This window comes from Cololabis saira, chromosome 16 (genome assembly GCF_033807715.1).
Source record: "Cololabis saira isolate AMF1-May2022 chromosome 16, fColSai1.1, whole genome shotgun sequence".
NCBI classification, from domain to species: Eukaryota; Metazoa; Chordata; class Actinopteri; order Beloniformes; family Belonidae; genus Cololabis; species Cololabis saira.
In genome coordinates this window covers 38976501-39004334 of record NC_084602.1, presented here as the reverse complement: position 1 = coordinate 39004334, position 27834 = coordinate 38976501, and the positions used below count along the sequence as shown (strand labels likewise).

Sequence of the window (27834 nt, the reverse complement as noted above, 5' to 3'; positions counted from 1 at the left end):
AAGTTCATGGAGGTGAAGGTGAGTTTTACCTTATAACTATGACTTTAAATTAACAGATGATTCTCCGGAGGTCTAAAAACCTTCAAGTAAACGTCTAAAGTCACAGATCAAACTAAACAGGCAGCACTTAGAGGCTCTTTACTCTTTAAAACCTTGCGGTGGGCAATGAAATCACACCGAGAACAGAGGGGTGCAGAAGGGGTTCAGTCCCAGAATCTGTCAGGGAATCATCAGTGCGAAAGATATTTCTCCGTGCAAAATTGTAAAAACTGGACACTTCTGGTGTCAGATAAGTTCAGGTTTCAGCTTCCATGTGGAAAAATGGACATAATTGATATTTTGCATGAAAGAAATGTAGCTACTAAGCTGTGACTTTGTAAATAATCTGTAAAACAAATGGATGTAGCTGTCGGCCAGCTGCCAAACATATGCCCCATACACTGAGCTCCTCTTCCTCTTTTGCAGAGTCTGCATGGAAGAACTCCCTCTATTGGACAGTGAACCTGCTTGTACCTGCGTGAAACCTGAGATTCAATTGGACCGGCCCCTGCGGTGAAGTTAGAAGAGACGGAGAGACGGAGGAAGGGAGGGAGGGAAGGAGGGGCGGAGGGGATGTCCCACTCGGGCCAGTTGTGAAGGATCTCTCGCTCTCGGCGTCAGTGACCCACCTTGCCGGACAGCTGCAGCAGACGACATGGCTTCTCCCCGGCACTTTGGCCGAACGTCTGTGGACATCGCCAATGTGATGCAGAAACTGCAGGGTAAGTGTCACTTTCCTGGCTCACGAGCAGAACATCCTCTCCTCCCGCGCTGCTGCACGCTGATATTCTGCTGATTCAAGGCTTGGCTGCATGCCCTTTTTTGAGGATTGCAAACATTTGCAAGACAGGATGCGTTCACATGCACGCCTGCATAGACGCCGGCCGGCACACAACTCAGTTCTCTTTTATCTGATTAATACTTTAATACTTATTAGACACACAAAATTGCAGTCATGCATTTTGTATTTAACTGACTTCTGTTCTCAAACTATTTTAGCCACAAAAAGCATTATAGAACCACATATTTCAGTGATTTGATTTAAAGTGCACATGTATCCTTTGTGTCCAGGTGCTTTTTTTCTTTCTCCCCCTCAAGATAGCACATAATCTCATTTAAAATAATCAGAAAATCTATCTTGGTTCCTGTAAAGTCTTGTGACCAAAGCACATAAAAGACATGACACATTGTTTGGCGGGCCAGACGACGTAATTAGGGAGGCAGCTCAGAGAGAAATGCTCTCCGGGAAACACACCTTCAGCAGAAATCCTGCAATTTTATATTAGTTTTTTCCGCTTATTAAGGATTTTGATATTTATTCTAAACCGAGTCGCGATGCAAGACTCAGAATCACAAGTGAGGCTCCACGAATGCACAGACGATGCTCAGAATAAAGATTAAAACCTGACACCCTTGGTGCCCTTGGCAAGAGAAAAGATCAATTGCAGCACTTTTTTCTTTTTTTGTTTGGGTGTCTCCTCTTCATTACAAGAGCATCCGGCCACAACGATGACCATATAAGTCTAAACATGCATCTTCTGATGAATTTAAGTGATGTTTCAGATAATCAGAGTACCTAGAAATATGACAACTGGTAGAGAGTTTCCAAAAATACAGTTATGAAAGCTGTGGTCGTGCCAGTTCTAGTTCCTGTTTCCTGTGAAGACCTAAAGTAATTCATGTGGATTTATTCTATATTATTTTTCAAATAGAGGTTGAAATCTTTATGTTATTCTATTTCAGTAATACAGATGAAGCTTCTGCCTTTTCTCTTGACCAATGCACAAGTGACATAATTCAGCGAAGTGTCCCCCTTGTGTTTCGTGACAGGAAGTGAACACCACAGAAGTTGGAGGTTTTTTCTCTGATAATCAAACGCAACTTCCTGCTATTAAACGCGTTGCACGACGAAGGGTTACTTTTGACAGTCAGAATGTGTGGAGATGAGTTATTGACGTCAGCCAGCTCTGTGATACTGTAAACATTGATTAGTTGTCTGCATGTGAGAGGCGATGCCACGACGCTCAGCAGAGTTTCTCTGTCTGATGATCGTGCAGCAACAGCGTATGACCTTAAACGCCCTCTTGGGCTTGAGCGAGTTACAGGCGTGTCCCACTCGAGGAGTTTCACTCTAAACGAAACTGCCACTTGGTCTCTCCAGGACTTTTTAACGTTAGCTGGTTAATAGTGATGGACATGAGAACCGGACTCAGGCTGGAGGTCTTCCATGGTGCTAGGACCACTTTCTGAGTCAGAATAAGTCAAATATTCCTTTAATATAAATTGAAAATTGTTTTTGCAATCCCTCACCAGAAAGTCTGGACATGCCTTTGAGTCAGGAATATATTATTGTACATGTTTTGGTGAAACCTTGTATCCCACTGGAGCTTTAAGCTTCTTTTTTTTTTTCTTATCTTGCACTTTATATATTTTTTTATTTAATTTTTAACTTATCTTGCAATTTATTTCTTAATTTGCACTTGATATTTATTTTTTTATTTATTTTTTTACTTATCTTGCAATTTATTTCTTATCTTGCACTTTATATTTTTAAAAATTTAAAAATTTAATTTTTTAACTTATTTTGCAATTTATTTCTTAATTTGCACTTTATATCTATTTATTTGTATTTATTTATTTGTTTATTTATTTTTTACTTATCTTGCTATTTATTTCTTATCTTGAACTTTATATATATTTTTTTATTTAGTTATTTTTCTTTTTTTATTACTTATCTTGCACTTTATTTTATTATCTTGCACTTTATATTTATTTATTTATTTAAAACTTTAAAATTCTTTTTTTACTTATCTTGCAATTTATATAAGGACAAGTATCTGCGTTAAAGCACCTGGAATTTTGTTGTTATGAAATATGAACAATAACAATAAAGAATAAAGAAAGAAAGAAGAAGATATAGATTTTATTTGCCACTTTTTCCTCATGATAATCAAGTGAAGAAATAGTCTTAAACTTGCTCCTCCTTTCCCTTCGTGTTGCTTCTTTCCTTTCATCTGCATCTTCTCCTTTTTGTCTTTGGGTTTTTCAGTCTCTTTCTAAGCATCAGTTGAGCTTTATAAACTGCTCTTGTATGGAAACAATGCTCCGTTGGACCCGGTGACTCATCATAGCGTTAGCTGGTTAATAGTGATGGACATGAGAACCGGACTCTGGCTGGAGGTCTTCCATGGTGCTAAAACCACTTTCTGAGTCAGAATAAGTTAGAAAATGGATTAAGGAATACTAAACTACTGGTCCACAAAGACTTTAGCGATAATGTTGCCACCAACTCCAGTTTGGTCTTTCTAGACGGTTCTGTTTGTCCTGATAAGTTATGGCTGCAGCCACGGTGTGACGTCTACTAGCTAGGGCATCCCTGATCCTCCTCTCACACAGTTTCTTCCCCTGGATCCTCCTCTTTAGCTGTTTCCTGTTCACTTATGTGCTCTTTTAGCTTAATTTTCCCTCTGCACTCCCATTCATAACTGCCTTATCTCCCTCCTTCAAGCCTCTATTCTTCGTTTTCAGCGACTCCTTCTGGTCGCTGGTGATCATGGGGTCACTATAAATAAAAAACAATCATTTTTTTCATCCCTTGATGTGCATGTACTGAATTTTAAATCAATGTTCAGTAAAAACAACAGTATTAAAGCTTTGCGTAGGGCTTTGAGTGACCAACTTTGCTCGCTGGAGCCTACAAATATTAAAATATTGTACTCAGTTTTGTGTCTATTTGATTGTTTTGTTTCTTTTACTAGGCCTACACTGTAGATGACACTCATTATCACACTTAGTACTATATCACTTTAAATATTAAGTGTAATTTAACCCCAGGCCGCTCTTGTAGCTGAATTTGATCCCATTTCAGATTAAAAACCATAGCTGGGTAAAAACCTGCCAGACTGACAATAGGATGATGGAAACAACACTGCTGCAACTGTGACCTTTGACCTTTGACCTGTTGCTTCTCTGTGTGGCCAGTAGGGGCAGTTGCTGACTTTGCAAAATATTAATTGAAAGATTTTTCTGCAAGTTTGTTAATCTGTTGTTCTGCTTCCATGGTCTTAATCACTGTGGATTACAATCTAAGTACAACAAAAACTTCTTACTTCTTACATCTAGTTTTACAAGTGTATTTGTAATGACAGGGAAGAACATGAAATAAGTTTATAGTGTGTGTGTGTGTGAATGATCAATAATCAGTATTATTGGCAGTAATAGAGGGACCCAAAATCACATTTTTCATTTTGCTTAGGGCCCCATGGAGGCTTGGGCGGGCCCTGCGTAGAGGTCGGAGGTCCCGGTTTGTGTAGTGGTTGCTTTTATTCAGGGCTGTAATCTCTCAATCCACTGGTGGATTTATTATTGATGCGACCAGGCTCGACCAAAATCCTGATTGGTCGATTCTTTAATTTAATTTAATTTAATTTAATTTAATCAGGAGGAAAGTACCAAGTTCTAATGGGGTGTTTTCAGAGTTTACCTCTTTCACAGGTAACAGTCTATCTTTGGACACCCCCTTGTTTTTTATCTTTTGGATTAGCACAACCCACTGACCAGAGACGGATAGATATAAAGTAGAAGATCCAGTGATTTGTTGAACTCTTATCATGTCAAATAAAAGAAAAAAGAATAAATAAAATAAAATAAAATAAAATAAAATAAAAAAATAAAATGAAATAAAATAAAATAACAATGAATAATAAATTAAAAGACGTCTGCAGTGTGGCCGAATTTCATAAAAATAGACAGTGGAGAAAAAGTTGAATACAAACTTTGTAAGCTCCACATCAAACATGGCTGATCACCTGAACACGGTCCGTTCTGACGATACACCGTCGTCATGTCTCTTTTTACCTGTTTCTAGCTGTGGTGGGAGGGTGTTGTTTTATTAAATATATATTCACATTGAAATTCTGGCATTTACCTGAGCCCCACCAAAATATGGGTTAGTTAGCCCGACTGTAGTAAAACTGGTGTCAGTCAATTATTATTAAAACATGACAAAACAATTGTTTTATATAAAAAATATTCCTCCTATTAATTTCCACAGGCCTGTCTAATTCATTTCTGTGCAAAAGTCTGCACACCCCCGCACACCCCCCGCACACACACACACACACACACACAAAAAAGAAAGAACTATCCGAATAGTCAAACTTTAGTCGAAATTTGATGGTTTTAGTCGACCAACAATGTATTTGGTTGTTTACAGCCCTACTTTTATTACACTGTCAAAGATTTAATCTCATTCAGTCTCTTGCTCAGCCGTTCGCACTTTCTCTTCCGTTGTGACTTCCTTTAGTCACTTCAGTGATGCCAACACCAGATCTGAGAGATACCAGATGTGTGACTTAGTGCCATAAAGTCATACGCAGCTGTCGCAAGAGGTGACTAAGATATGATACTTTCAGTGGTTTTAGCTGATAGTCTAGCAAGAGTGAAACAACAGTCAAATATTCCTTTAGATTAAATTGAAACTAGTTTTTGCAATCCCTCACCAGAAAGTCTGGACACACTTTTGAGTCAGGAATATATTATTGTACATATTTTGGTGAAACCTTGTAACCCACTGGAGCTTTAAGCTTTTTTTTTTCTTATCTTGCACTTTATATATTTAAAAAAAAAATTATTGAATTTTTTTTTACTTATCTTGCAATTTATTTCTTATCTTGCACTTTATATATTTTTTTATTTTTTTATTTAATTTTTTACTTATCTTGCAATGTATTTCTTAATTTGCACTTTATATATTTTTTTTTATTTTACATTTTTAAATTCTTAAAAGTATCTGCGTTAAAGCACCTGGAATTTTGTTGTTATGAAATATGAACGACAATAAAGAATAAAGAAAGAAAGAAGAAGATATAGATTTTATTTGCCACTTTTTCCTCATGGTAATCAAGTGAAGAAATGGTCTTAAACTTGCTCCTCCTTTCCCTTCGTGTTGCTTCTTTCCTTTCATCTGCATCCTCTCCCTTTTGTCTTTGTTTCAGTCTCTTTCTAAGCATCAGTTGAGCTTTATAAACTGCTCTTGTATGGAAACAATGCTCCGTTGGACCCGGTGACTCATCATAGCGCATGTTAAAAAGGTCCAAAGATACCGGCAGCAGAAGTCCTTTAGGCAGCAGATTATCAAAACCAGCGTCATAAAAGAGAAGATTTTCCCTCTGCAGTGTCACCAACAGCTGAAGGACACAAGCTGGCGTCACTCTCACGTCTCTATGAACAGAGAGCCTGATTTCTGCTGGATGACTTTGAATACTAATTATAACAGAAAGCACTTGTATTTGTGATCCCATATTCATGATTTGTCTCTGTTTTTAATATTAGATTACAGTGTTGTTGAAGCTGTTGGTGGTAAATGCTCAGGTTGGAGGTTATTTCTCTCCCTGCTTGATGGTTTCTGGGCTGTCAGAACTGAACTATGGCTGCTCTTGAGTAAATGGAACAACAGCGTGAGTGAGCTTTTACCGTTCTCCCAGGTGACCAGGAGCCAATGAACGACTGCACCTTCATTACAGCATCGGCAGAGATATCATCCCTGCTAAGATCCCTCTGAGTACTTCATTACTTAAGTGAATTGTTGATGCTTCAGTGGTTTGAAGTGAGATGTTTGTTGCTGGGCTTGTCCACTTCCCATTGCTACTTCAGTGCTAGTAGGACATCCTACTACATCAGGCTTAATTATATTATTGGCCTGAAACATGACGACTCAGAGACAGGAAATGGTTTCACATAAAGATTTCATGCACGTCAAACTAAATATATCCAGTTAATCTATTATAACTGATACCTCTGCAGCTAACTAGTTCAGGACTCTGGACAGCTCCTTCATTACAACCTGAACCACTTGGATCTCAAGTGGATTAACACATGTGCTTTTATTTTTGGCGTATATGTTATTTATCTCCTATTTTCTAAGTTTAGATTTTTAAAGTGTCTTAATATCAACACTCATTGACAGCTTTAAGAATGCTGAATGCTGTGGGAGATTTTTAGGCTATTAAAGAGGTACCAGTGGGTACAATTGCAGTCTAACCACAAAAAATATGAATGAATAAATAAAAAACAAAATAACTAAATACATGATAATAATAATAATTATAATAATAATTATTATTATTACAACACTAATAATTAATAATAATAATAATTATTATTATTATAATAACAGCACTAATAATTAATAATAATAATAATAATAACACTCATAATTTATAATAATAATAATAATAATAATTATTATTATTATTAGTGTTGTTATAATAATAATAATAATAATTACAATAATAATAATAATAACACTCATAATTTATAATAATAATAATCATTATTATTATTATTAGTGTTGTTATAATAATAATAATAATAATTACAATAATAATAATTATTATTATTATAAATTATGAGTGTTATTATTATTAATTATTAGTGTTGTTATTATAATAATAGTAATAATAATAATTATTATTATAACAACACTAATAATAATAATAATAATAATAATAATAATAATAATAATATTTTTGGGGCTTCTTGCGTTTAGTTAAAATTGCTTTTGAGCTAATAAAAATATATATATATATTTTTTTATTTTCTTGCCAAAGGAAAGTTTTGAGTTACTGTTTTTGTAACAAAACCCATGTGTCATCAGTTCACTTATGTGTCCAGGCCCCAGTTTCCTCTGATGGAAACAAAAGGAATGGAGAAAATAAGGAAAGAAGGAAGGAAAAGCAAATAAGGTAAAAAAAGGAACGAATGACGAAAGGGAGGTAGGAAGAAAAAGGAGTAAAGGAGGGTAAAAAAGGAGGAAAAGAGGAAAGGAAGAAGGAAGAAAAGAAGGGAGAAAATAACGAAAGAAGGAAGGAAAAGTGTAACCCACCTGGGTTTCAGAACTTAATGTTGTGGAACGGTGCAGTTCCATGGCCGACCAGAGGGTGGCGCGTCCGCTACGGTCCGCTATGAGTAAACGGTCAGCCTGTGTTCCCTCTCTTTTCGGCAGAGTCATTGCCAAGAGCACACAGTTTACCAACTGAGAACTCCCGGTAACGAATAAACACTCCTCACACCAGAAATTCACCATAATTCGCCTGGTACAGACTGTTAACAAGTTATTTGTTCGCCAGGGTGTTACTTTGAGTGAGGATTCAGCTGGAATGGAGAGCCTCTGTTAGCGGGCCTTAGCTCCGGTAAGAAATGCTAATGCGCCATCTTGGCTATCAGGACTCCTTGTGACTGTTACTCTTGATTCATGAATAAAAACCAATTGGAGCTGTGATACTGTCGCCAAGAGTACGAGAGACTACACAGATACAGATACAGATCATTTTAGTGGTGATAAATGAGTGTAAAAAGATTGCTAATTACGTTGGCACCGAGCTAATCCCGCTAGCCGCGAGCTAATTGTGCACCGTCATGCTAAGGTTCACTTACACCAGGGCTCGGCAACCCGCGGCTCTTTAGCACCGCCCTAGTGGCTCCTGGAGCTTTTTCAAAAATGTTTAACCTTTTTTTTCCTTTTTTTTCTTTCTTTTTTTTCCTTATTTCTTCTTTTTTTTCTTCCTTTCTTCTTTTTTCTTCATTTTTTCCTTTTTTTCTCTTTTTTCTTCCCTTTTCCTTTCCTTTTTAATCTCAACATTTCAACTTTTTTCTCGAAATTTTGACTTGTTTCTCAAGATTGTACTTCAACATTAATCTTGACATTTTTTCTCAAAATTTTGACTTTCTTTCTCGACATTTCGACTTTTTTTCTCGACATTTTGACTTTTTTCTCGAGATTGTACTTCAACATTAATCTTGACATTTTGACTTTTTTCTCAAAATTTTGACTTTCTTTCTCGACATTTCGACTTTTTTTCTCGACATTTCAACTTTTTTCTCGACATTTCGACTTTTTTCTCGACATTTCGACTTTTTTCTCGAAGTGCATAATGAAAAAAAAATCTTCCCCCAGTTATAACTAATATAGAAACATGCAGCATGTGTTGTCTTCATTCTAAGGCTGATACAAGACTTTTCATTTTTTGTGGCTCCAGACATATTAGTTTTTGGTGTTTTTGGTCCAAAATGGCTCTAAAACATTTTGGGTTGCCGATCCCTGACTTATACTATGCAGCTGTGATCCTGTAGCAGAGCAGTAACAGTGTTTTACACCATTAAAGGTACCTTTATATTTAATTGTTTGAGGTTAAAGTTATGTTACTGAAGGAGTATTGATTGATTACCTGTATTGTTAAGGTATTTTAATGGTTTAAATATGCTTAAGTGAATACATAATGGCTGTTTGATCCATCCTAACAGTTTAAAGAGGGCTGAATATTAAAGGGCCCATGTTTAATGAAAAATGTTACAATTACAGTGCTGTTAAAAGAGAATAAATAGATTTAATGTGTTGAAAATATAAATAGTGAGTTTAAATATATTATATTTCATTTACATGTTGAAGTGAATGTTGTGATTTGGTGTGCATGATTTGCAGCTAATTTACACTGGGATATCTTGTGTGATGTGATGTAATTCTATTAATTTTGCAATGATTAGACAGTGTATCTTTCATGATTGATATACTAAGAGAAGAAATGTTAATGATAGTGATGATTTAAGGTGATCGATAGAGAGAAAATTATATTATAACATGCATTCTTCGCTGTTTGCATAGATTGGTTTTTTTACCCAGACCGAGTCGATCAGGATCTGAACTTAATGTTCAGTGGCGAGCCAGTTTAAATGGAAGATTGACTGTGGAGGAACCAGCAACGCGGTGTGGCCAGCCGCAGGATCCATGTGCAGAGCACAGCATCGTCGATTCCCTTTTCATTAACAGACAGATAAGACTAACACTCAAAATCTACCCGGGTAGTTCGAACACAGACATCAAAGAACACACACTCATGCACAAGAAGACCTTTGCTTCTTTCCCTAAAGGAGCAGTACGCATTGGACATTGAACTCTTTATTTTGAAGGAACCTCTATTTTATTTTATTTAGTTTTATGGGCCCATTTATTGTGCATTTGTGCACACTAGGAAGCCGGCTCAGCCGGCAGGGTTTGTAAACTCATCTTTATTATTTTGTGAACAATACATTGAATTCAAACCATTCCGTTGTGTGTGTGTGTGTGTGTGTGTGTGTGTGTGTGTGTGTGTGTGTGTGTGTGTGTGTGTGTGTGTGTGTGTGTGTGTGTGTGTGTGTGTGTGTGTGTGTGTGTGTGTGTGTGTGTGTGTGGGTGGTAATTCTGCTGACACAGGTTTTCAGGCTCTTCAGTCGTTCCTAGACCTTACTGATACTGGTTCAATAAATATCATCTATATACTTACCTTTGGTAACCGTTACAAAAGCAAAGAAGGTAAAAAAGTAACGAATGACGAAAGGGAGGTAGGAAGAAAAAGGAGTAAAGGAGGAAAAGAGGAAAGGAAGAAGGAAAGAGAGAGCATGGCAGGAGGAAAGAAGGATAGAAGAATTGGGTCATTTTGACCCAAAGACAGCACAAGGGTTAAGTTTGAACATTTTATTGGGAACCATGTTTATTAAAATCTTTCAGTGTTGGCTGGATCAATACGGGGCATCCAGGGCTGCAGGTTATTATGTTGTTTGTAAGGTCAGCAGACTCCACCCAGTTGTCACTACATTATATTGACTCTGTAGGATCTGCAGCGAGACCTTACTCAAATTATTTGAATTTATTGTACATTTTGTTGATTCCAGAAGACTACTACAATTGTAGCATCTGGATTTGGAGGTTTAGCTTAATTTTGTTTCATCTTCGCAGAGCTAGTGGAGAAATCTTGGATCAGTTTTCTGCTGAATGCCACAGATTTTTGATCAAATTGAGTTTTTGAAGTTATTTTAGAAACGCTGACTTCATGAAGTTGCACACGCTGTCATGATTCCACATGGATGTCATGACCCACGGTCTTTCATCAGCATGTTTTCAAGATACAGTAGGTGTTTAGTTGTTTAGTTTTCATCTCAGATGTTTGCAAGTTTTAATTATTGTACTTTACCCTTGTACTGTCTTTGGGTCAAAATGACCTAATTCTCCTCTTCCTTCCTTCCTTCCTTCCTTCCTTCCTTCCTTCCTTCCTTCCTTCCTTCCTTCCTTCCTTCCTTCCTTCCTTCCTTCCTTCCTTCCTTCCTTCCTTCCTTCCTTCCTTCCTTCCTTCCTTCTTTTTTCCCTTCCTTCCTTCTTTCCTCCTGCTCTCTCCTTCCTTCTTCCCTTCCTCTTTTCTCCCTTCCTTCCTCCTTTCCTTGTTTCCTTCCTTCCTTCCTTCCTTCCTTCCTTCCTTCCTTCCTTTTCTCCCTTCCTTCCTTCCTTCCTTCCTTCCTTCCTTCCTTCCTTCCTTCCTTCCTTCTTTCCTTCCTTCTTTTTTCCCCTTCCTTCCTTCTTTCCTCCTGCTCTCTCCTTCATTCCTTCCTTCCTTCCTTCCATCCTTCTTTTTCTCCCTTCCTTCTTTTCTTCCTTCCTTCCTTCCTTCCTTCCTTCCTTCCTTCCTTCCTTCCTTCCTTCCTTCCTTCCTTCCTTCCTTCTTTTTTCCCTTCCTTCTTTCCTCCTGCTTTCTCCCTTCCTTCCTCCTTCCCTTGTTTCCTTCTTTCCTTCCTTCTTTTCTCCCTTCCTTCCTTCTTTCTCACCTTCCTTCTTCCCTTCCTCTTTTCTCCCTTCCTTCCTCCTTTCCTTGTTTTCTCCCTTCCTTCCTCCTTTCCTTGTTTTCTCCCTTCCTTCACTCCTTCTTTTCTCCCTTCCTTTTCTCCCATCCTCCCTTCCTTATTTTCTCCCTTCCTTCCATCCTTCTTTTCTCCCTTCCTTCCTTCTTTCTCTCCTTCCTTCTTCCCTTCCTCTATTCTTCCTTCCTTCCTTCCTTCCTTCCTTCCTTCCTTCCTTCCTTTCTTCTTTATTTTTTCCCTTCCTTCCTTCCTTCCTTCTTCTCTTCCTCCTTCCGTGACCCAAAGACAGCACAAGGGTTAAAAAGACTGAATTCAACACTCAAACATCATTGTTCTCACGGTGTGCATCAGTCATCAGCGTTTGAATCGGCCACTAAAAGTTTGCTGTTTTCCTAAGAAAAGAAACCATGTCCGACCAATCTGGGCCGTTTCTGCCAGCCGTCTATTGAGGAGTAATAATAGAACGTCAACCTCAGGCTTATTTTTAGATGTCAGACAGGCTTTTAGTGCTGCGGTCTTGAAAGAATGAAAAGGACTTTTCTGCAGGAGATGATAAGGCATCAAGGACCATGTTTACTATTATTCAGAGCAGCAGGGTGGTTCTGGTCCGAGACCAGCCCATTCTGCCCCGTCCTAACTGAACAAATAAGCTGGTGATTGAGAGTTCTTCCGTGATCTCCAGCTCACAAAGGGAATCCCGGTGTGGGTGTGTCCACTCTAACGTCACAATGGCATGGACTCGGAGGGGGAGCAGGTGGTAGACGTCATTCAGCAGCCTCACAATTCATTATTAAAATTAGTTGCACTACATCTCGCTTTGTGCCCCAGCCTTTGTATGTTGTGCTGATCCAGTTAATCAATAGGCCTGTTGAGACTTCTTTAATTGGACCATGAACCCCCCTCTTCCCACCCCCAACTCCAGAAAAATGATTAGTTTTTGTTATTTTTCTTCTATTTTTTGTCCAAATATGTCATTAACTATGTTAATCTCAGAGGATTAGAGAAATCTTAAAGGCAAACACACACTGATACAAATATTGTGCTTGATCTACTTAAAAAAAAAATAAGTCCACTTTTTGCATGAGATTATTATGTAGATCAAGAAAGACTAGTCTTTGTATAAACTACTTAATTTTTTGTATGTAAATAATACATTTTGCAAGTACAGTCAACTTAATTGTGTAAAAGTTTACTTTATTTATCAAAATGAAGTTGACTTTACTTGCAAATGAATTTTGTACATGCTAAAAAATTGAGTAGTTTATACAAAGACTAGTTTTTCTTGATCTACATAAAAATCTCATGCGAAAAAGTCGCCTTAATTTTTAAAAGTAGATCAAGCAAGATATTTTTTACTGTGGTTTCTACTTAGGCCACGTTTACACGTAGCCGGGTATTTACAAAAACGTATATTTTCCCCTCTACGTTTTCAAAAAAATCCTCGTTTACACGGACCCGCATGAAAACGCTCTTAACGTCATGCAAGCCAATCAGAATCCTGGAAAAACATCAACAAATGACACGTGTGTAACTTCCAGTTAAGGCTGATTTATGGTTCCGCGTTACATTAACGCAGAGCCTACGGCGTAGGGTACGCGGCGAGGCGCACGTACCTTGCGCGTCGCCGCGTACCCTACGCCGTCGATTTAACGCGGAACCATAATTCAGGCTTCATGCTGCTGGCTGACGCGCTCACAGGCTTGAATGAGCAGGAGGCTGGACGGGGGGGGGGGGAAGTTACTTTTAAGTGTGACTTTAGAATATTAAACAGGTAAAATACAAGAAAATATTGACGGTGGCCAAACTAATTGTAAACACAGGTCGCACACATGGCGCTGGTGAGTTTCTGGTACATAATGTGACGTTCTGAAGCTTAAATCTCCGTTTTCCTCCGTTTTCCTCCGTTTAGACGCAAACGGGAAAACGGAGTTTTTGAAAATCTCCACTTTGGCCGGAGTTTTCAGAAATGATCGTTTTTGGGGGCTTTGAGCTGCGTTTACGTGTAAACGAACGGCCAAAACGCATGAAAACGCCTCCGTTTTTGTAAATACCCGGCTACGTGTAAACGGGGCCTTAAACAAATAAAGCATGTTTCATCTAAACATTGGTCAATCTGCCCAATAGATTAAAATTGTTAAAGGAAAGGTAAATACAACAAGATCATTGCTTGTTGTTTGTGTGTAAATGAACATAAATCCTGCTTGTTAAGGAAAAAATGCACAATGTCTTGTTTTTTGAACAAATGCAGATTAAATTCAAAACTAGATGTATTCATGTAAAGCAACAAACTTCATTTTTAATTTAATTTTTAATTTTACATGCACTTCCTTCCTTCCTTCCTTCCTTCCTTCCTTCCTTCCTTCCTTCCTTCCTTCCTTCCTTCCTTCCTTCCTTCCTTCCTTCCTTCCTTCCTTCCTTCCTTCCTTCCTTCCTTCCTTCTTCCCTTCCTCTTTTCTCCATTGCTTCCTCCTTTCCTTGTTTCCTTGTTTCCTTCTTTTTCCCTTCCTTCCTCCTTCCTTCCTTCCTTCCTTCCTTCCTTCCTTCCTTCCTTCCTTCCTTCCTTCCTTCCTTCCTTCCTTCCTTCCTTCCTTCCTTCTTCCCTTCCTCTTTTCTCCATTGCTTCCTCCTTTCCTTGTTTCCTTGTTTCCTTCTTTTTCCCTTCCTTCCTCCTTCCTTCCTTCCTTCCTTCCTTCCTTCCTTCCTTCCTTCCTTCCTTCCTTCCTTCCTTCCTTCCTTCCTTCCTTCCTTCCTTCCTTCCTTCCTTCCTTCCTTCCTTCCTTCCTTCTTTTTTCCCTTCCTTCCTTCTTTCCTCCTGCTCTCTCCTTCCTTCTTCCCTTCCTCTTTTCTCCCTTCCTTCCTCCTTTCCTTGTTTCACTTAGATTTATTTTTTTCAGTGTAGGTCAACACACACACACACACACACACACACACACACACACACACACACACACACACACACACACACACACACACTTAAGCTGAAATTGGGATAATGCAACTGAGGCTGTGACATCACCGCCTCCCGCCTGCTGATTGGCCGAGCCGCCCTCCCGGCTCAGCTGGCTCAGCCTGCGATGGTGTGATGATACGAGGCAGTGCAGCGGGGGCTGCACATCACACCGGCATGGCTGCTCTGGATCAGAAAAACACAGGGAGACGGAAAGACGGGATTGGAAATCACCCTTTCAATTAGTTTTCTGCCTTGCCATCTGTGTGTGTGTGTGTGTGTGTGTGTGTGGGGGTGTGTGTGTGTGTGTGGGGGTGTGTGTGACGGCCAGGGAGGAGGGGACATTTTCATCACAGCCTCCAGCAGCTCTTTTGCTTCCACCAGGGAGACGCGGCTCCCAGATCTGTTCTGCTTCCTGCCGGAAAAACAGGGTGACCGAGCCGAGGACAGACGTGCTCATTTTTTTATTTCACCACCGTGGATCTTATTTCTTTTACGCACACACCTATGAGTAACTCATGACAAGCAAATGGATAGAGCTGGAGAGTGGGGCGAAGAATGGCTCACTATAAGGATGTTTCTGTCAGGAAGACTTCTATAAATCTGGTGACTGGATTTTTTCAGTATTTGCGTGGTAAGTAGGACAGCGTCAGTCTCTGGAGTCTACATGACATATGGTTTTCACATGGATACCTGCCGTGTCAGCTCGTTATTGTTATGCACAGCTGAAGTTGTATATGTGCGCATCTGTATGTACATGCTACGCTTCGCTGGGCTTCCCCGGTGCAGCAGCGATGAAGGATTCGCCCGTGGGATGTTGACGGCTTTGCTGGCTGTACAGTGTTTGCATGTCTCCCTCTAACATGTGACCGCTGCCTATATATCCGACTGCGATGCTTAAAAATGGCCAGCCTATGCGGCGTGCAGGACCAGCCGAGCAGCATGCATGACAGGGTGTCAGAAATCCGTCTTCAGCAGCACCAAAGCAAAAGAAATGCTTTGTTATACGTGTTGCATAATGCATGAGGCATTGTGGATGAAAAGTATTAATAGACCACAAAGAGAGCCGGGGGGCGGGGGGGGTCCGAACAATCACGCATGTCATTACTGAACACGGAGCCGGTTTGTGAGGTGCGTTGGCAGAAATTTTCTGTCCACTCATCCCCTGATCCCTTCATACGACCTTTCCTTTCGAGCGGTACAACAGTGGATGTGATACCTTTGAGGGCATCTATCACGATAATCATCGCTACGGTCGTACATGTCAACATGTGATGCTGCTTTACAACCTGACAGGACTAAACTCGGCACATGTGAGTTTTAATAAACCAGTATTCTGGTTTGTAAAGGTTATGAGGAACAAAAGCTGCTGTTTCTTTTCTATATCTTGAATAAATTAGGAGTAATTTCTGGGAAATGTCCAGATCTGATCAGGGGATCTCATCTCCATCTTTATGAAAATCACAAGTTCATTTTTCAGTGCGGCACTCGGGCTCCGCTATCAACTGTCATGTCATGTGATCTGGCCAACAAGTGGCTGACATGCTCTTTTTTTGTCTTTTCAGACGAGCAAGAAGCTGTGCAAAAGAGAACCTTCACAAAATGGATCAATTCTCACTTAGCAAAGGTAAGTGTGAGCTGCCGTCCACACCTTCACCACCGGAGCTTACACCTCATTGGCTGTCGCTGGCCAGGACTGGGGGCTTATGGGTTTATGAGATCTAAAAGCTAGAGGTCAGCAGATATGGGGGTTATTGAGGTTTGATGCAGATGTTTTAAAATCCGGGCAGCTGATTTATAATGTTGGGTTTACCGTCTTTCCTTATCTGAGGGATTAAATACATATTAAAGGCAGGGTACGCGATTTTCCAGATGAAATCACAACATGCACAGTTAGCTCCTCTCTACAATGTCCCTCCAACATTACCCTGAGAAGCGATTTATATAGTTTGGTATAGTTTAAGGAGGCCACTCCCACTTTATTTGCCTCCTGCATTCTGGGTGAGAAATCACATTGACTGCGTTTACACGCATCAATAACCCTTTTAAAACCCGAATATTGGCAATAACCCGAATTTGCACGGCCATGTAAACACCAATAACCACTTTGAATAACCCGAATTTGTTCATATTCAGGTTTTTAAAAACCCCAATATGAGCCCTGGGTTACTCGTTTTAAAACCTGAATATTCAGTCATGTAAACACCAAACAGAATATCCCCATCAAACGGAACATGAATTTGTTTTCTGCACATGTTCTGTTCACAAGGAATCCTGGTCTTTTGAGTCCAGGAAGTTCTTATAAACACGGAGAAACCAAGACCAGGAGGAGACTAATCACTTCATAAATGTAATGAAGGATATGAACATTTCTGCATTTGTAGACGGTAGAAAGTACCGGGATAGAAGATTTACAAGAAGGTGACCGAAAAGTTGCGCAAAGCAGCATTTGTTTTGAATTTGGATACAGGAAGAAGAAGCAGAAATGACTGGAATTGCGTCATCACGTTCTCCGCGTGTCGCTGGTTTGATCCAGATGTCGCAAATGATTAATTACCATGTAAACGGAATATTCCAAATGTTTCAGTAACCGGAATATTAGCAATAACCCGAATTTTGACTGCATGTAAACGTAGTCAATGTCCCTCCAACATTACCCTGAGAAGCGATTTATATAGTTTGTTATAGTTTAAGGAGGCCACTCCCACTTTATTTGCCTCCTGCATTCTGGGTGAGAAATCACATAGAATTGCTTACCCTGCCTTTAAGTCTGATCGTCAAGGGCAGGGTCTCGGCACAAAGTCACGAGAGTCCCGTGGAGTGAACTTAAGATATAATGGCAACATCATGCATTTAATAATAAAGGCTGTATGCGAATGTTCCCTCCTAATAATGGGCCAATTATCCTCAATAAAACATTATATGTACTGATTAATGGGAGATTGATTACTCTACCTCGAAACAAAATTTCATAAAAATGACATATCTAGTACAGTATATAGAAAAAATGATAAAATATTCAAAATGACAGGTAAATAAGGCATGCTTCAGCCTATCAAACTCAAGTGATTATAATTATTATTATAATTATATCACCGCAGAGCTGTGATGATGTTTAATATCTCGTTATATCCATACATCTATGATGGGAGGGATTTCCAACGACATGTCGCGCCTGAAACCGGAGACGAGGCGGTGACAGCGATGCTCTCTCATGACATTGGTACTGTAACTGAATTTATCCAGTTAACTGTGAATAACGACGTCGCTTACCCCGATTCGTCGCGCTTCAAAATTAGCCCGTCTTTAATGGAACGCAGTTTGTCTGTAATGAAAGTTTGCTGCTTCTAACGGTCGGAAGGGAAAAGGTTTGTGGCGCTCCTTCATTTCCGGCTGGTTTAGTTCTTGTGGGGCTGGAAGAGCCGAGTGGAGGCTGCAGAGTAGGGATGGGCGTTATGGACTAAAAAATGTATCACAATAATTTCTGGCATTTATCCCGATAACGATAAAAATGACGATAAAAAAAAATACCAATTCAACTCCATGTTTTTAACTATAAATCTATCACCACATTCAGTCTTTGGAGCCAAAACACTGCTCTAAAAGATACTAAATGCTACTAAACTACACCAATTAAATTGAATTGATCCTTCTTTCTTTCTTTCTTTCTTTCTTTCTTTCTTTCTTTCTTTCTTTCTTTCTTTCTTTCTTTCTTTCTTTCTTTCTTTCTTTCTTTCTTTCTTTCTTTCTTTCTTTCTTTCTTTCTTTCTTTCTTTCTTTCTTTCTTTCTGGCTCATTTCCTTCCTTCCTTCCTTCCTTCCTTCCTTCCTTCCTTCCTTCCTTCCTTCCTTCCTTCCTTCCTTCCTTCCTTCCTTCCTTCCTTCCTTCACGTATGTTGTGCGTCGATTTAACGCAGAACCATAAATCCGACTTTACACAAAAACGTAATCAACGGGAATTTATCGTTTTTACCGCGAGATACAAATTCTTACCGTGGGGAATCTTTTGAAGGTTTATCGTGAACGGTAAAATATCACCCATTCCTACTTGTGAGGCTGGAAGATCCGAACGGAGGCTGCAGAGATACCCCAGACATGACAAAGCACTTTTGTGCAGGTTTCAAAGGTCTCACTAGGGGGCATTTAAATATTTAACAGCTTGTATACCACTAGTTGAGTCATTCTGGGTATTTAATGGTTTCATTGACAGAGTGATGCATTTTTTTAGCTTTCTTTATGTGCATTTGGTCGTGCATGAGTTAGTAGGCTTGTGCGTCGGTGTTTGGGCATTTGTGAACAGCGTGTGTGTGCTCCAGAGTGTGTATTTGTGGACAGGATGGGCAGGGACAGTGATGCAGTGTGCAGATGGAGAGCAAGAGGGTGAGGACAGATCCCTGCAGGCTGTCGTCTGCTCTCTGAATTTCGTGTGTCTAAATTGCAAAGCAATGAGAGGACGACAAAAACACATGCTCACACGCTGCTTTTGTTATCGCACAGCCGCCCTAACGAGAGCTAAATCGGGTCACTTTATAGATTCGTGCACTGCAGTAAACTGGGATCCTGACTGGAGCTGTTAAACATTCAGAATAATTAGCTGGTGATCTTAATATCACAGATGACGCAGCAGGGTGTGCGGATCTGTGACCGGGGCCTCAGATCTAGCACGGAGCGCCGGTTTAGACGGGCCTTTTGTTGGGCCTGGGCTCGCCCACAATAGTTCAGGGCCCGGCTTCTGAAACTTCAGAAGAATCTGAGTTATGTGGTGGGCCGACGTTGGCCTATTTTTCATTATTCATGCACTTCACTCGAGCTTACTCACTGTGCATACCAATAGGGAAGCCCGGTCTTACAGGAAAACAGGAGCAATGCATGCTGGTCCGTACGCGCAAGTTGAAATCTGGATCCGCCGGCTGGTTTGTGAATGGAGGCGTCCACGTGACATTACGATACACTGACATTTATGAATGATACGATGTGCACCGAATCATCAAAGCACCGTGAGGAATTGGACTGATGATTATTAGTCTATTATTATTATTATTCTTATTAAACATGGGAATGATTGATTTTTACGATTCCATTTTCGATTTGGTTCTTTATTGATTCTCATTTGGATAAATGGGTTAGGGTTTCGTGCTGTGTACGCAAATGTTTTAGTTTATTGGTAGTATTTGCAAGTTGCCCTGTTGTCGTCTTTCTTACTGAAATGTAACCGGACTTTCAACCGTTTGTATCGCTTGGGCGCCATGTTTGTTATTGACTGCTGACTTATACAACGTAACCATCGTGAGCTTTGCATAATAAGCTACGCAATGTAACCCATGTAATGTAAGCTCAGCAACGTCAGCTACGCAACGTGCGTGATGACATCCTTCGTACGTACTGGAATCGAAAAGGGAATCGTTTGCAAGACTTGCAAACGATTCCGAGGAATTGAAACACTGGGAACCGGTTCTGAACAAGAACCGGATCTCGATTCCCATCCCCACTGATGTTAAAAACAAAACAAAAATCCTCTCACAATGTTATATAAGTTATATTTCAAGTATGTATTTTTAAAATGCAGCGTTAAGTTAGTAACTCATAATTAGCGCACATCTGTGTACGTTAAGCTGGGCATACAGTACACTGTGTGTTATTTTAAATGGTTTGATTCAGCCCCATCTCACACTGCACGACTAGATCGCTGAGTTCAAAAGTTCACAGCCCACAATTTATGTTCTCACACTGTACGTCCCGATGCTCTGATGCTCCGTCTGCTCACACTATACGATCATAATCCTCCCGTCGGACCTCTGTGTACTGGAACTCGAGGCCGGTTTTGGGGCAGGGGTGGGCTGTTCCCACCCAAACGTGCGTCCTGCCCACATGATCAAAGGGTATGGGGATTCTTTATTTTTTTATAATTTTATTTTTTTATATATATAAAAAAAAAATCACAAAATATCTGTACCGTTTCTGATTGGGTGGGTACAGCGCATCATTTTTAGACAACAATGAACGCATACCGCAAAAGTTGTGCCTCGGCGGAGGAACCCGCCGCAGCGCACAGAGCACGCACTGAAGGCTGATTTATGGTTCCGCATTACACCAACGCAGAGCCTACGGTGTAGGGTACGCGGCGACGTGCACCGTACGCTGCGGCTCGCCGTGTACCCTACACCGTAGGCTCTGCGTAGGCTCAGGCTTTAGCAATTTGGGCCATTCTGTGTGGCGATAAATGAAAAAAGATTAGACAACGCCGTGATTGGACAAGGAATTGGTTGGGCAGACGTGGGAAATGCGGTCTTTTTTTTCTGCTATTAAAACATGATTTGTAATGTGAATTTGCAACACTTTAAACTACAAATAATAGTTTTTGACGTGACATCAGAGATTGCGCATGCTCTCTGTGAAAGGATGAGGCAAATCGGGTCGTAGCACGACCAGGATTTCAAACACGTTTTGATTTTCTCGTCGTGAGGTGTTAATCTCTCGTCGTTACCCCACGTATACTGCACGAGGCACGACCAATGATTGGGTCGAAATCCGGCCCGATCCAAAAAATAGTCGCACGACTGGAAAATCGGCTCAAAACGAGCCGATAATCGCACAGTGTCTGCCCGGCTTTACATGTTTCTAGATAACAACAATATATCGCCCGATATATCGTAATAACAGATTTTTACACATCAGAAATATCGATATCGGTCTTAAAAACCCCAATATTGATCAGAATATTGCTCAGACTCTAGCGATCTCCATAGGTTGAACATACCCGTCATCAAGTAGCAACATGTGTAACGGTGACATTTATATAAATCATCTTTGTATCTAATATGTATCTATATGTCAGTAAAACTTAGATATTGCAAAAATCTTGTTGACCAAGATAGCTTTTCTATCTTATTTTGTAAGAATGTGTTAAACGATACTAATCTAGCTTTTCTAGCTCTCATGCTAAATGTAACACGCGATGACGTCCGAGGCTAAAAAGCAAGCACTTGCGTTAGCGCTCCGATCAGACGCTGTTATTGTCCCGAGACGAAGGACTCGTGTTTCTGGGCAGCGAAGGCTTGTCATTCCCTGCTGGCGCCTGAAGCCGAGTTATGGGGAGGGAAGAGGAGCTAGGAGGCCGTATCCAATTCCAATCCAATCCAATTTTATTTGTTTTTTTTTAAATATTTTTTTTTTATCCCCGATTTTTTACCTATTTCATCACCCAGTGCTCATACCTAGACAGTCCTGGGCATTGCTCCCCTCTGCCAACCCAGGGAGGGCCCTACACTGGGCTCAGGTCTCCTTCTTATCCTGAGGAGTGATGGACCGCTTCTTCTCACCAGACAGGGTGAGGATTCTCCGGCCGAACGTAGCGCGTGGAAGGATCACGTTATTCCGGCCGGATCCTCCCCACCCCATCTGGCGCCCCGGTTGGCCAGAGGGGGCATGTATAGCCCAGGACTGTTGCATGTTTTTGTGAGGGTAGCTCCCATTAGCTACCCAGGGGAACACGGGGAGAACATGCAAACTCCACACAGAAAGATCCTTTCGCCAACCCCACCCAGGGTGTGGGCACTGAAGTCATGGGGGAACTAACACGCACTTCAGCGCCCACAGCGTCCCCGGCGTCCCTCGGCTCTGAAGATGAGCAAATAATAATAATAATAATGACTTGGATTTATATAGCGCCCTTCAAGGCACCCAGAGCGCTTTACAGAAATCATTATTCATTCATACACATTCTCTCCAGTGGTGGTAGCTACATCTGTAGCCACAGCTGCCCTGGGGCAGACTGACGGAAGCGTGGCTGCCATATCGCGCCTAACGGCCCCTCCGACCACCACCAACATTCATACACATTCATACACATTCATACGGGGCAAGGTGGGTAAGGTGTCTTGCCCAAGGACACTACGACAGCAAACTGGGATAGAGCGGGATTCGAACCGCCGACCTTCCGATCATTGGACGACCCGCTCTACCACCTGAGCAGCTTGAATAGGACGACCTCCTTGTCTCGTCATCATCCCGCCAGTCGGCGCTGTTGTGTTTCCATCAGGTATCAGTTGTACCCAGTACTCGAGTTGTAAAAAAGAAATCAGGGGGGATGGTGGATTTTATCATATGTGGACAGATAATTTGTGCTGATTACAAATAATATAATATATTACAAATAATAGCAGTGACCAAAACACCTGCAGAAATACTGCAGGAATGACATAGCAGCAGTTAAATGCAGCTAAGCTTTAAATATCCACTGGGCTTACATCAAATACATCAAAACACAACAATAAAAAACACTTTTCTGAACTTATCAATATGACTCTGTCCTTCACAGGATAAGTAAAATGGATCACTGCAAAAACTCCAAATCTTAACAAGAATATATGTCTTATTTCTAGTTAAAATGTCTCATTTTAGTAAAAAAATGTCATTACACTTAAAACAAGAGCCATCACTGGAAAAAACAACAATTTTCACTTGTTTCAAGTAGATTTTCACTTAAAATAAGTAGAAAAATCTGCCAGTGGAACAAGATTTTTTTGCTTGTAATAAGAAGATAAATCTTGTTCCACTGGCAGATTTTCCTACTTATTTCAAGTGAAAATCTACTTGAAACAGGTGAAAATTGTCAAATAAGTTATTTTTCTGGAGTTATTTTTCTGGTGATGACTCTAAATGTTGAAATAGCAGTAAAACCACATTCATTGATGAAATGACATAAGGGATGGAAAGGGAGGATGGCAGTTTTACAGGGGGGATGATTTGGACCGTTTTTATTTTGGGGGGGGATGCCATCCCCCTCAACTCCAGTACTGGTTTTACCCTCACAAGTGGTTACCCAGCTCAACGCCTGACCCAGTGTCAGTTAACGTAAAAAGGTTGGGCGTTATGCTAAATTGGGGGTGTTAAACACGAGGTCTCAAGCGATGTAAAATGGGCTATATTGAAAGGGAAGTCAGGAGGAAGAGGAGGACACCTTAATTTCCTCATCAGTCAGTCACACATGTTACATGTAATGGTGATAAAAGCTTGTTTGCCGTCTTTAATACTGGCATCAATCATTCAGTTATTTTATGGGTGAAAGTGGCGATTATCTAGACAGGAACTTCCCTCGGCTGTCCCGCTTTCCTCTCAGCCTTTGTGCAGATTTCCTGTGATGTTTCTCTTACGCAGCACATTTACGTCTGGCAGCTTTTTCCCACTTTTCATGTGATTTTAGTAAATTACTTTTCCATGTTGCTCACAGATTGTGTCAATATTATCAGTGTTTGGAAAAACCTCGGCGGCTGTGGGAAGAGCAGATAGCAGATATTAGTATCTGGTATCTTCCTGTTTGCACAAGAAGGAAAACGGAGTTCATGTTTAGCAGGACAGACGGTCGCGGTTCGCACATCTTGCCCCCAGATAGGCAGTCGACTGCGATCCTGCGATGGGAGATGTTGAGGTGTGAAGTGGCCTGAATGCAGCGGGGGGGTGGGGGTGTACAGGACCCCACAGGGACCTTTGCTTTTTAATTAAAGCTCCTCTCGGCGAAATAAACAAAACATTTAAGGGTCAGTCATGTGGGAAACAAAGTTCACCCTCCATTAATTCTCAGGTTTTACATAATACATTTAGCGGATGAAACCACCCACGACTCTCTATATCAAACCATTCAAAAGTTCTGGCAGAAAGTAGGAACTATCAAATATGGACCAATCAGATGAAGGGGGGCGCGCTTTTTCGTCTAGCGTCGCCACGGTAACGCTTTTGACTGAGAAAAGTAATGCGCGTCGTCGCAGGATGGAGACGCACATTTTGATGTATAACACACCTGGGTGCACGTTACGGTTCGGGCCGTATTAACTGCCGAAGGAATGGCATAAATTGTGCCAAAATTACGCAATTAATCAAAATGTTCAAAATGGCTGACTTCCTGTTCGGTTTCGGCCATGGCGCCAAGAGACTTTTCTTTAAGTTGTGACATGATACAGGTGTGTACCGATTTTCGTGCATGTACGTCAAACCGTATTGTGGGGCTTGAGGCACAAAGTTTTCTAGGGGCGCTGTTGAGCCATTTTGCCACGCCCATTAATGCAAACCATTAAATGTCACATTTTTCACCAGGCCTGACTTCGGTGCAAAATTTGGTGACTTTTGGGGCACGTTTAGGGGGGCAAAAAGGCCCTAATTTCGTCAGAAGAAAAAAAAGAAAGAAAGAAAAAATTCCTACAGATACAATAGGGCCTTTGCACTGTAAGTGCTCGGGCCCTAATAATAATAATAATAATAGTCTTAAAATTAGGTAAAAATGTTAAGAGAGTGTCAAAATCAAGGTTTCACCCATCTGAAACACGTGGCTCCAGGAGTCTTGTGTTTTATTCAGATTAAACAAACAGAAACTGCTGCTATGTGACAGAAGAGGATTTTCTCCCGGCAACTCTTCCCGCTTGTTCAGTGCCTTTGTGCTGCGGTGAAGTTCGGCATTAACATGCTAATCGGTACTCTTGTTTTCCCTTTTTTTTCCTCTAAGCGTTGCAGAGTCCAACTCCTGGTCGGATCCATGAATACATCTTTCGTACCGTAGAAAAGATTGAATCCAGACTCTTTGAATCGGTTCATAATTCCCGACAGAATCTTTAAGATCGCTGCTGATATCTGTCTTCCTCGGCGTTGCGTTAGCGTATGTTTGGACACATCGGACCAAAAAAACCTCTGCTTTTATAGTCAGTTACAGTCAGTTAGCCAATCAGAATCAGCTGGGTCCGCATCACGAACGAGTCTTTGTTGTCTGTCAATAACAAAAATGTCAAAAATGTTTATTCGTAATAAACCACACATATAAAGTATTTTCCAGTCTGCAGCGTTAACACATTTCTTACTTAATTTGCTAATTCTTTTTGTCGGACTAGATTTTTTAGGTTTTTTAAATACCTAAAATATTAAAAACACCTAGATATTCTTGTCTGACAAAAAGAATTAGCAAATTAAATTGTAAAGGCCTTGGACAAAATGAACTGTATTACATCACATTTCTTACTTCTTTATTTAACAAAGTAATTGTGTGACGGGATTTCATCGTTGCTTCCTTGTTAAATAGACATATTTCTTGTCTGTAACAGTGTGATGTATTTTGATGGGGCGGGGCCTAGCTGTAGGCCCCGCCCCACTTCCACTGTATCCCCGCCAAGTTAATCATTCCCTAATTATTGATTGATTATTGATTATTGATCCAATATCTGCGTAGATGGACACGGTTAACCACCCCAGAAACTGATCAAACAGTCGGTTGCAGACGTAGAACAGGATTTAAGTTAGTCATCTGTGCAAATCTTAATTTATTTTTATTAACTTTTTTTTATTGGAAGTAGTTTCAGGAAATACAACAGTAGTACAGCAATTTAACAGAGAATACTTCCCATCTTTTTATATCCCTCCCACATTCGCACTCGCAACAGACCAAAGACAAGAAAAACAACCAAATATGAATAAAAAAGGGAAAAAATACATAAATAATAATAATAAGAAGAACAAAAGAGAAAAAAAAGGAATTAATAATTAAAATAAAGGGAAGGCTCAGTCAACATATCAACACAGAGATGTCAAACACTCGATAAGACTTAAGAGACGTCTCAAGGTCCTTTCAAATGAATGTAAGGAGCCATTGAGGGAAAATCTAAGCTTTTCAAGACTCATGACCAGTAAAACTTCTTCCACCACCTACTATGAGATGGGTTTCCATTTAAGGAGTATAACAGGGTGGTGAAGGCGAGGACATTCTGTATAACTCTAGAGGTAAAAGCCTGTAGGGGGCCCAGCAAATCTTAACCCTTGTGCTGTCTTCGGGTCAAGGAAGGAGGAAGAGAAGAAGGGAGAGAAAAGAGAAAGGAAGGGAGGAAAGAAGGAAGGGAGGGAGGGAGGGAGAAGCAAGGGAGGAAGAATAAAAAGAAGGAAAGAAAGAAAGAAGGAAGGGAGAAAAGAAGGATGGAAGGAAGGAAGGAAGGAAGGGAAAGAAGAAGGGAGGGAGAAAAGAAGGAAGAGAGGAAAGAAGGAAGGAATGAAGAATGAAAAGAAGGAAAGAAAGAAGGAAGGAAGGCAGGAAGGAAGGGAGGAAAGGAGGAAAGAGGAAGGAGCAAGGGAGAAGGGAGAAGGAAGGAGAAAAGAAGAAGGAAGGACGAATGAAAAGAAGAAAGGAAGGGAGGAAGGAAGGAAAGAGGAAAGAAGGAAGGGAAAAAAAGAAGGAAGGAAGGAAGGAAGAATGAAAAGAAGGAAGGAAGAATGAAAAGAAGGAAAAAAAGAAGGAAGGAAGAAAAGAAAGAAGGAAGGAAGGAAGGAAAGAGCAGGAGGAAAGAAGGAACAAGAGAATTAGGTCATTTTGACCCGAAGACAGCACAATGGTTAACAAAATGACAAGTACTTTTCCATGCGACTATGTTGTTGTCGTTGCTTTAATGAGCTCAGCCGTCGTGTGGAGACGCCACGAGCAGAGAGAACGCTGTTAGGGTTAAACGAGCGCCGCTACTCAGGACTGGGCACTCGGCCACCGGCCAGAGAAAGGCTGCAGGGAGGATAACAAGCCGGTTTCTCACCGACAGCATTTGGTTTCTCTCCCTCCGCGGTTGCCAACATTTTCTCCAGCGTTCAGCACCGGCTTGTTTCTCATGTTCTGTGTCTGCATCTTTAAACTTTAGCACAAACCGGCGCTGGAGGTCAATGACCTTTTTGAAGACATCAAGGATGGGGTGAAGCTCCTGGCTCTGTTGGAGGTCCTGTCCGGCCAAAGACTCGTAAGTAATCTTTAAACATTAACTATATTTCATTTTGATTTTCATTTTATTCTTTATTTCATTCAAAAAATAAACAAACAATTCAATACAAATACAAATACAAATGTTCATAAATTGTGAATGAAAAGGGAGCAGAAAGAAAAAAGAATCTTATCTGATCCGCCCCTTTTTCCAAAAAATAAATTCACAAATAACATAAATTAAAAACTAATTAAATAAAAAACTAAAATAAAATAAAATTACCGCCGTCTATGGGTATGTTAATTAAACTTAACTAACATATTTCATTATATTTACTTAATATACAGGCTTTAATTGTCCTTTTGAATGTAATATTTGATTTGGATTCTTTGTTTTCTTTATTCAGATTGTTCCATAAACTGATTCCTTTCACAGAAACACAACGTTCCATCAATTTAGTCCTGAATCTTGGTTT

At 40.3% G+C, this 27834-nt stretch overlaps 1 pseudogene; it reads left to right on the top strand.

Annotated features, from left to right (window-relative positions):
• The first annotated feature begins 694 nt into the window (after positions 1 to 694).
• Positions 695 to 27834, top strand: part of LOC133462195 (jouberin-like) — a 41496-nt pseudogene continuing 14356 nt past the window's right edge.